The sequence below is a fragment of the Lipotes vexillifer genome, unplaced genomic scaffold, assembly GCF_000442215.2.
Source record: "Lipotes vexillifer unplaced genomic scaffold, Lipotes_vexillifer_v1.1 scaffold543, whole genome shotgun sequence".
Classification (NCBI taxonomy): domain Eukaryota; kingdom Metazoa; phylum Chordata; class Mammalia; order Artiodactyla; family Lipotidae; genus Lipotes; species Lipotes vexillifer.
Window position 1 is genome coordinate 1,631,998 of NW_006799055.1, and position 7,893 is coordinate 1,639,890.

Here is a 7,893-nt window from a genome sequence, read left to right on the forward strand (position 1 = left end):
CCTCTCCCGTTGCAGAGCACAGGCTCCGGACGCACAGGCTCAGCGGCCATGGCTCACGGGCCCAGCCGCTCCGCGGCACGTGGGATCTTCCCGGACCGGGGCACGAACCCGTGTCCCCTGTATCGGCAGGCGGACTCTCAACCACGGCGCCACCAGAAAAGCCCCCCCTCTGCCCATCTTGTGTCCAAAACTTCTGGAAGACAAGTGAACCTTTCCTTGTTCCAGTCAAACTCCTCTTGGGGTATAAACCTCCCTCTGTCATCCTGTCACCCATGGACAGCACTCCCACTGCCCTGTTTTGAGCTCTTGGGACTAAGTCCCCTCTGAGCCGTCCCACCTCTGGACTAAATGAAGGCTACTGCAGCCTTGACCTTCCCACCCAGCCCAGGGCTTACGTTCTCGAACCTCTCCCTGGCCCGCCTCCTTTGTAACCTTGTATTCATGTCTGTTGGTTCTGCTTTGTGTCAAGAGTGTCACAGAAGGGCGTAGAAGGTGAGGTATAAGGTGCCGGGCAGGAGGAATGTGAGAAAATAAATAGCTAAGGCCCAGGAGTGATACTCCACCAGGTCAGATTCTGATTTCCTCTGCTCCCCGAGGTCTCACTGACGTTCCAGGGAATCCCTGGCTACTTGGCGGGGGTCTTTCTGGGGCAGAAAACCTGGTGGCGTCAGCAAGGTGGGACCTAGTGTGGTGAGGGACTGTGGCCTTTTCAGCTGCATGAAAACACCTTGGGGGCAGCGTCTCAGGCTAAATATGGTTCCCTTCCTGAGGCGTGTAGCAAGAGTCATCAGTCTTCATAAACAGGGCGACATAAATGCTCGACGTGCATGTTTTATTAAGAGCGTGTGCTATGGCAGAGGCTGAAGTTTACTATGTGCCAAGTATGCCACATAAATCCCCGTCCTCACTATTCTGTTAACACGCTACATCCAGCTGTTTTAGGCTTGTTGTTGGGTTTGCTAGTGTGCATCTACGGAGCTGGAACAGTGTTTCAGAACACCAGACTTGTCATTAATCCACCTTTCCTTAATCACAAGGAGTTATTGAAAAACACAGGTAGTATTCACTGTCCATGTTCCATTCCCTCCTTTTACTTATCATTTCCTATAGAATCCAGCCCATCGGCCTCTGTTCATTAGGTATAAATGTGTTTCCATCTGTGGCCCAGCAAAAACCCAAATCCAGCTGTTAGTTGGTATTTGCTATTTCATTGGCTGTCGCTTGTGCCCTGGGGCACTGTGGCCTTTCTTTTTTTTTTCAAGGTAAAATGAGCTATGTTTTGAGTGCTTGTATTTCTCTTTTAGCAGACACATAGCAGGACTACTGGAAGAGATACACAGGGACCTGCTGGAGCTTCTCCATTACAAAGCTGTTCAGATCCCACAGAGCTGAAGGTTTCAGAACAATTTAGAAAGTGAAACGAACCTTACCCTCAATTGTACAAAACACAACTTCCCGTAGCAGGAATCAGAACCGAAACCACCTGCTGTCACACACAACATCAATTCAAAAGTATTTTATTGAGAAACTACTATGTGCAGATCATTAGTTGCAATTCGGAGGAATCTCAATTCGTAGAGATTGAGATTAGTAGAAACTGGTAGGAAAAGAAAACCATTTTCCAATGTTCATCCTTCATATAAGGTTCTACCTTTTTCAAGTTCTTTAGAATAGAATAACCTCATAAGGGAGAGTTCACAAATATTTCCCCAGTCAGCCTGCCCTGCTCCCTGGATTTCTTAGCTGACGCTCTCATCTTTAGGGTCCAGGCCTGGAGAAAGCAACACCAAGAGGAAGGAGAAACTCAGGCTCAGAATAGAGCTCCATGCCACCAAAACCTCATCCAATTCCCCATTTTGCGTATTCTGTCCTCATTTCCTTTGTACATTTTTCCTTAATCTCTTGCATGTTTTCCACCCCCTGGCATTTCTAACAACTCTACCCCTCTCCCTGCCAACAACATCGTCAGTATTTACAAAGTTTGCTGATAATGCCACAAGGGAAATTAGATTATAACAGAGTGTCATCTGGCAAACCAAGAGATTTCAAAACTCTAGCCAGCCAGACTCTCAGAAGTAATGTTTGTCATGGTGTATTTTATGATCTCTTGGAGTTTATAGTATTGGGATTTGACTTGTAATTGCCCTGGAATTAAGTTCTGTTAATTCCAGGGCAGAATGGAACTTGTGGCATCAAGTTCTGTTTTATACTGTAGATTCCAGAAAACCAAAGACCACAGTATGTGGTTTTGGTGGCCTGCTTTGAAGAGTGACACGGGCACTTAGGTGCTAAATGCATGCTATTGGAGGATACGGTCCATGGGAAATTGGCTTAGATAACCTTTATTCACCCACGTCTTGGTGGGTTAGTATAAGGAACGGTATAGGGAAAAGGTACTTTCATTTATTTGTTAACATATTTAATATGCGCTGTTTTTTGTAGAGAGATTTAGTACATAGTGAGCACTTACGATGCAGAGCAGTCTGCTAGGTCTTGAACGGGAGCCAATCCAAATGTCCTGGTCGCTGCACTCACGTGCCTGATTCAGGATGGAGTCAACACCAGGGGCTCAGACACCGCAATGCCAGGCAGAATGCGACTTGTGTAAATGACAGGGGTGGGACGGGCCCCCTTCAGCTGGTGTGAGGAGGGCCAGCTACGCGGTTAAGGAGGCACGTGTCCAGGCGGAAGGCAGAGGAGAGGTGAGCAGAGGAGGTCCACGGCTGCCGAGGCCGGGCCTCCGGTGAGGCTGAAGGGAGGGCCCGGTGAGAGGGCAGGACGGGAGAGGACCACAGACAGGAGAGCCGACACAGGACTTGTCTGGTGACCCGTTGCAGAACGCAAAGATGAGGGAGAGGGCAACGCTCACTGGGCTCAGCTCGCAATAATAATAATAACCATAACAAGGACCCTTTTTTAAAAATTGTTTTGCGGCACGCGGGCCTCTCACTGTTGTGGCCTCTCCCGTTGCGGAGCACAGGCTCCGGACGCGCAGGCTCAGCGGCCATGGCTCACGGGCCCAGCCGCTCCGCGGCCTGTGGGATCTTCCCGGACCGGGGCACGAACCCGCGTCCCCTGCATCGGCAGGCGGACTCTCAACCACTGCGCCACCGGGGAAGCCCGGAAAGGACCCCTTATTGAACTTTTCCTATATACCAGGCACTTCACTTTCCATATATCAAGGCTAAGTGAATCCTCCTGCAGGCCCAGTTTACAGATCAGGACATTGAGGCCCTGGTCTCCTGGCTACTCCATGTCTGAGCTGGGACTGAGCCTGGCAGGTCTGCCCCAAGGCCATGTTTTCTTCACTGCGTCACGTTGCCGAGTGACTGTGCATGTGGTGGCTTCTGAGCGACACTGCCCTGTGTTATGGCTGTTTGTTTAAACGCCAGTCTATTCAGCCTTTTGTGAATTCTGCCCAGCGATTTGGTTTCTGCAATGTTTCTGGGTCTCGGTGTCCCGGGTGCTGCAGTTTGCCTGGCAAACAGCCTGAGCGTAGAGCAGCTGCCCCCGTGTTGAGTCAACACTGATGTTCGCTTAACTGATAATCCCCGGTGAGCATCAGCTCACACAATGCGCCTCCTATCTTTTCCCAAGCAAGCCCGGGAGGCCTTGGGGTGCCCGGATTCCACACCCTGATTTCGCATCGCGTTTCTCACATCCCATGAGCTGAGCACTGGGTGTTGATGAGGCTGGAGCCCTGGCTGCCGGACCCTGGCAGAAGCTCTTTTCTCTCCGCTCTGACTCCCAGGCTGCAACTGGTGTTAGGGCTTCCCTTTCTGTCTGCAGAGTGGACAGCGCCCGCCAGGAACCCCTGGTGGACCCCTGCACAGTTGGGCCCTCTGAGGTGGCCGGGCCCTCACAGCTTGGGGGATGCATGTCTCCTCGTGCCTGGATGGCTTCTCTATCCTCAGGCAGCACCTGGCCTGCTGCATCTCCTGGGTGCTGGGACAGGGCGCATCCGTACCACCGTCACTGCATAATCCATCTCCCCCTGAACGGGAGCTCCTTGAGGGTTGAACTGTTTCTAATTTAGCTGAAAACCACAGTCCCGGCACAGGATTTGGCACTTAGTGGCATTCCATACATATTTGCTGGCAAAACAAGACTGGAGTGTCGGGTGAGGTAAAGGGACATGCTTGCAGGCTGTTTGGATCTGGGCCACGAGAACTCTGGGGGGAATTCAGGCCCAGGGATGGAACTTTGCAAACACAAATATTGAGAGGATATCTGACCCACTGAAGAGAAAGCGGGTGAGAAAACAAGAGTCAGGATATCCCAGGACGATTCAGAGAGGGGAACGGACATGCAAACATTTCTGAATTTTTAGATTTGAAGGATTCCAAATAGAGGACAGCTGCAGGGCAAGGACAAGCTTTGTTTTCTAGAGAAGTTTAGTTAGTGCCGCACTAGACACATTTGCTGGAGACCTAGAAATACAAAATGAGTTTGAAGCCATATAAGTCAACACTGGAGTGAAGGGGAAGTAATATTTGAGCTCCCATTTTACTCCTGACTTTTCCTGTGCCTCTTTTTTTTTTTTTTAATTAGTTTTTTCTTTTGGCCACACTGCACAGCATGCGGATCTTAATTCCCCAACCAGGGATCGAACCCTTGCCCCCTGCAGTGGAAGCTCAGAGTCCTAACCACTGGACCGCCAGGGAAGTCTCTTCTGTGCCTCTATATCATCGTAATAACTCGGGGAGGTGATTTTGTTACTCTCATTTTAAAGACAAGCCAATTTAGTCTCAGAGAAATTGAACCATTACCCAGCATCACTTAATGTGAAGTCTGGTATGCCAGGCTTCAAATGGCTCCGTGCTGCTCTCTTTAAGCTCCCTTCAGCTGCCCGCCCATCCCTGGGAACTGCTAAAGAAATCCAATCTCAGTTCAGCCCAGAAAAGAGACAGGACTTCAAAGTCCCTTAGGGGGGGTGGGTAGGGAGGGTGGGAGGTTGGCTCATGAGGGAGGGGATATGGGGATACATGTATACATAAAGCTGATTCACTTTGTTATACGGCAGAAACTAACACAACATTGTAAAGTAATTCTACTCAAATAAAATAAATAAAAAAAAAGTATCTTGGGGATATAACCTCCTCTGCTCTTAGGTCAAATGCTTTCTTTTCATTATCAAAGCGATTATCAAAGCGATCTCGGCTTGTGAGTCTGTGTTTCCAGCCCCAGCAGACGGCTCTGTCGGCCCACAGAAGGTTTGTCCCTATGTTTTCCTGGCTCCATGGGACTCTCATTTTGCATATCCTGCTTCTTATCTTCTGCTCTTTAACAAGTGGCCTCTTTTTAAAATTAATTAATTAATTTTTGGCTGCATTGGGTGCTCGTTGCTGCATGCGGGCTTTCTCTAGTTGTGGCAGGTGGGGGCTACTCTTCATTGCAGTGCGTGGGCTTCTCATTGCGGTGGCTTCTCTTGTTGCAGAGCACAGGCTCTAGGCATGTGGGCTTCAGTAGTTGTGGCACGTGGGCTTCAGTAGCTGTGGCTCGCGGGCTCTAGAGCGCAGGCTCAGTAGTTGTGGCGCACGGGCTTAGCTGCTCCGCGGCATGAGGGATCTTCCCAGACCAGGGCTCAAACCCGTGGCCCCTGCATTGGCAGGCGGATTCTTAACCACTGCACCACCAGGGAAGCCCACATGTGGCCTCTTGACCTTTCTCCAATTCTCTTGCATCTTGAGGGTGAAGCTATCAAAAAAAAAAAAGACTCACTAATTTGAAGCCATATAAAAACCTCCTAGAGTAAAGCAAATGCCTTTTATGAATAATCATATTAAAAAAGGAATTAATTTTATGGGATAATAAGTGCAGACATGCTGGCCTGGGGATAACGTAATAATCATGCACACACGCCCTAACCAAGCGGCACCATGGAGAGCGACGGCGACAGAAAGCCAGTGGCGTCCCAGTACTGCTCGCAGCGCATGTGACAAACAGGGCTTGTCGCTAACCAGGGAAGCTCACGGGAATCGTGGTGTCCTGGGTTCTTAGTGGGGGTTCATCACTTCGACACTTTTGTTCCTGGTCCTCTGGTGTCATCGCCAAGAAATCATTGCCAAATCCATTGTCGAGAAGCTTTTGACCTATGTTTTCTTCTAAGAGGTTTAGGTCTTACACATAGGTCTTGATCCATCTTGAGTTAATTTTTTAATTAATTAATTAACTTATTTTTAATTTATTTTATTTTATTATTTATTTTTGGCTGCGTTGGGTCTTCGTTGCTGCATGTGGGCTTTCTCTAGTTGCAGAGAGTGATTGCTACTCTTCGTTGCGGTGCGCGGGCTTCTCATTGCCGTGGCTTCTCTTGTTGCGGAGCACGGGCTCTAGGCGTGTGGGCTTCAGTGGTTGTGGCATGCGGGCTCAGTAGTTCCGGCTCACCGGCTCTAGAGCACAGGCTCAGTAGTTGTGGCGCATGGGCTTAGTTGCTCCACAGCATGTGGGATCTTCCCGGACCAGGGCTCGAATGGTGTCCCCTGCATTGGCAGGTGGATTCTTAACCACTGAGCCACCAGGGAAGACCCTTGAGTTAATTTTTGTATATGGAGTTAGATAAGGGTTCAATTTCGTTCTTTTGCCTGTGGATATCCAGTTTTCCCAGCACTGTTTGTTGGAAAGACTGTCCTTTCCCCATTAAACGGTCTTGACACCCTTGTCGAAAATCATTTGACCATAAATGTGAGGGTTTACTTCTGGGCTCTCTCTAATTTTTCTTTTTTACCTCTACCGATTGGAAAATACAGCATCCTATTTCTAATTCTTTAGTGGTTCTCAACCTTGAGTGTGCACCGAATATCCAGGAAAACTTCCCAACAATACACGTGCTGGGCTCCCGAACCCAGAGTTTCTGACTCAGCAGCTCTGAAGTGGGGCCTGAGAATTTGCATTTCTAATAAAGTTCCCAAATAATGCTGAAGATGCTTTCACTTTAAGAACCACTGTTTCAGAGTAAGGATTTGTTAACTTTAGGGATTCAAGATATCTCTGAGTTTCTGATGAAAACTATTAATCACCTCCGTCCCCAAACTACACGTACCCATCAAATTGTGTGTTCAATTTTTGGAATTTGTAGTCCTTCCACCCAGTCCATGGATTTCCTTGGAATCCCGGTGGACCCCCTGTTAAGATCCTCTCCTTTAGAGGCTGGGTGTTTTCTTGGGGGAAGCGCTGGTATTAGGACACAGGCTCTGCAGTCTTAGAATGCTACGATAACCTGAGCGTGCAACTCCGTTCATGCACTGACTGATTTCAACCCATTCATTCAATTTAGTCAGTAAATATTTCCTGAGCGCTTAGTATGTGGCAAGCATCGCGTTAGGCACTGAGGATAAAATCCGGCCTCCACGGTGGGCACATATGTGGCGAGTAGCAGAGATGTGGGCCCACAGGCAATGACACCCCTCGTGGTCAGCGCAGCCTCAGGAGAGGGACAGGTTAATAAAGGCAGAGTCACAAACGCCTCCGCCCCAGGCCCTATCGAGTCCGAGGGGCAACTGCTCCTATTTTGGGCGTAGAAGCAGATGGTCCAGCTTCCAAGTTGTGTGTTTATTGCAGCCCTCGTTCTGGAGTGTCTGTGGTTCCTCCTCCATTCGATCTTAGTGTCATGGGGCCAGATAAATGAGGCACTCAAACAAGAGGGTCATGGAGGGACTTCCCCGGTCGTCCAGTGGTTAAGACTCCACGCTTCCACTGCAGGGGGCACAGGTTCAGTCCCTGGTGGGGGAACTAGGATCCCATGTGCCACAGGGCGCGGCCAAAAAATAAATTTTTTTTTAAGTTTTTTAAAAAAGGCGGTCGGGCTTCCCTGGTGGCGCAGTGGTTGAGAGTCCGCCTGCCGATGCAGGGGACACGGGTTCGTGCCCCGGTCCGGGAAGATCCCACGTGCCG

General features: G+C 49.4%; 1 pseudogene; it reads right to left on the reverse strand.

The window, feature by feature from the left end:
• Positions 1 to 2,633: 2,633 nt before the first annotated feature.
• The window catches only part of LOC103087355 (60S ribosomal protein L29-like), a 30,623-nt pseudogene continuing 25,363 nt past the window's right edge, over positions 2,634 to 7,893 (reverse strand).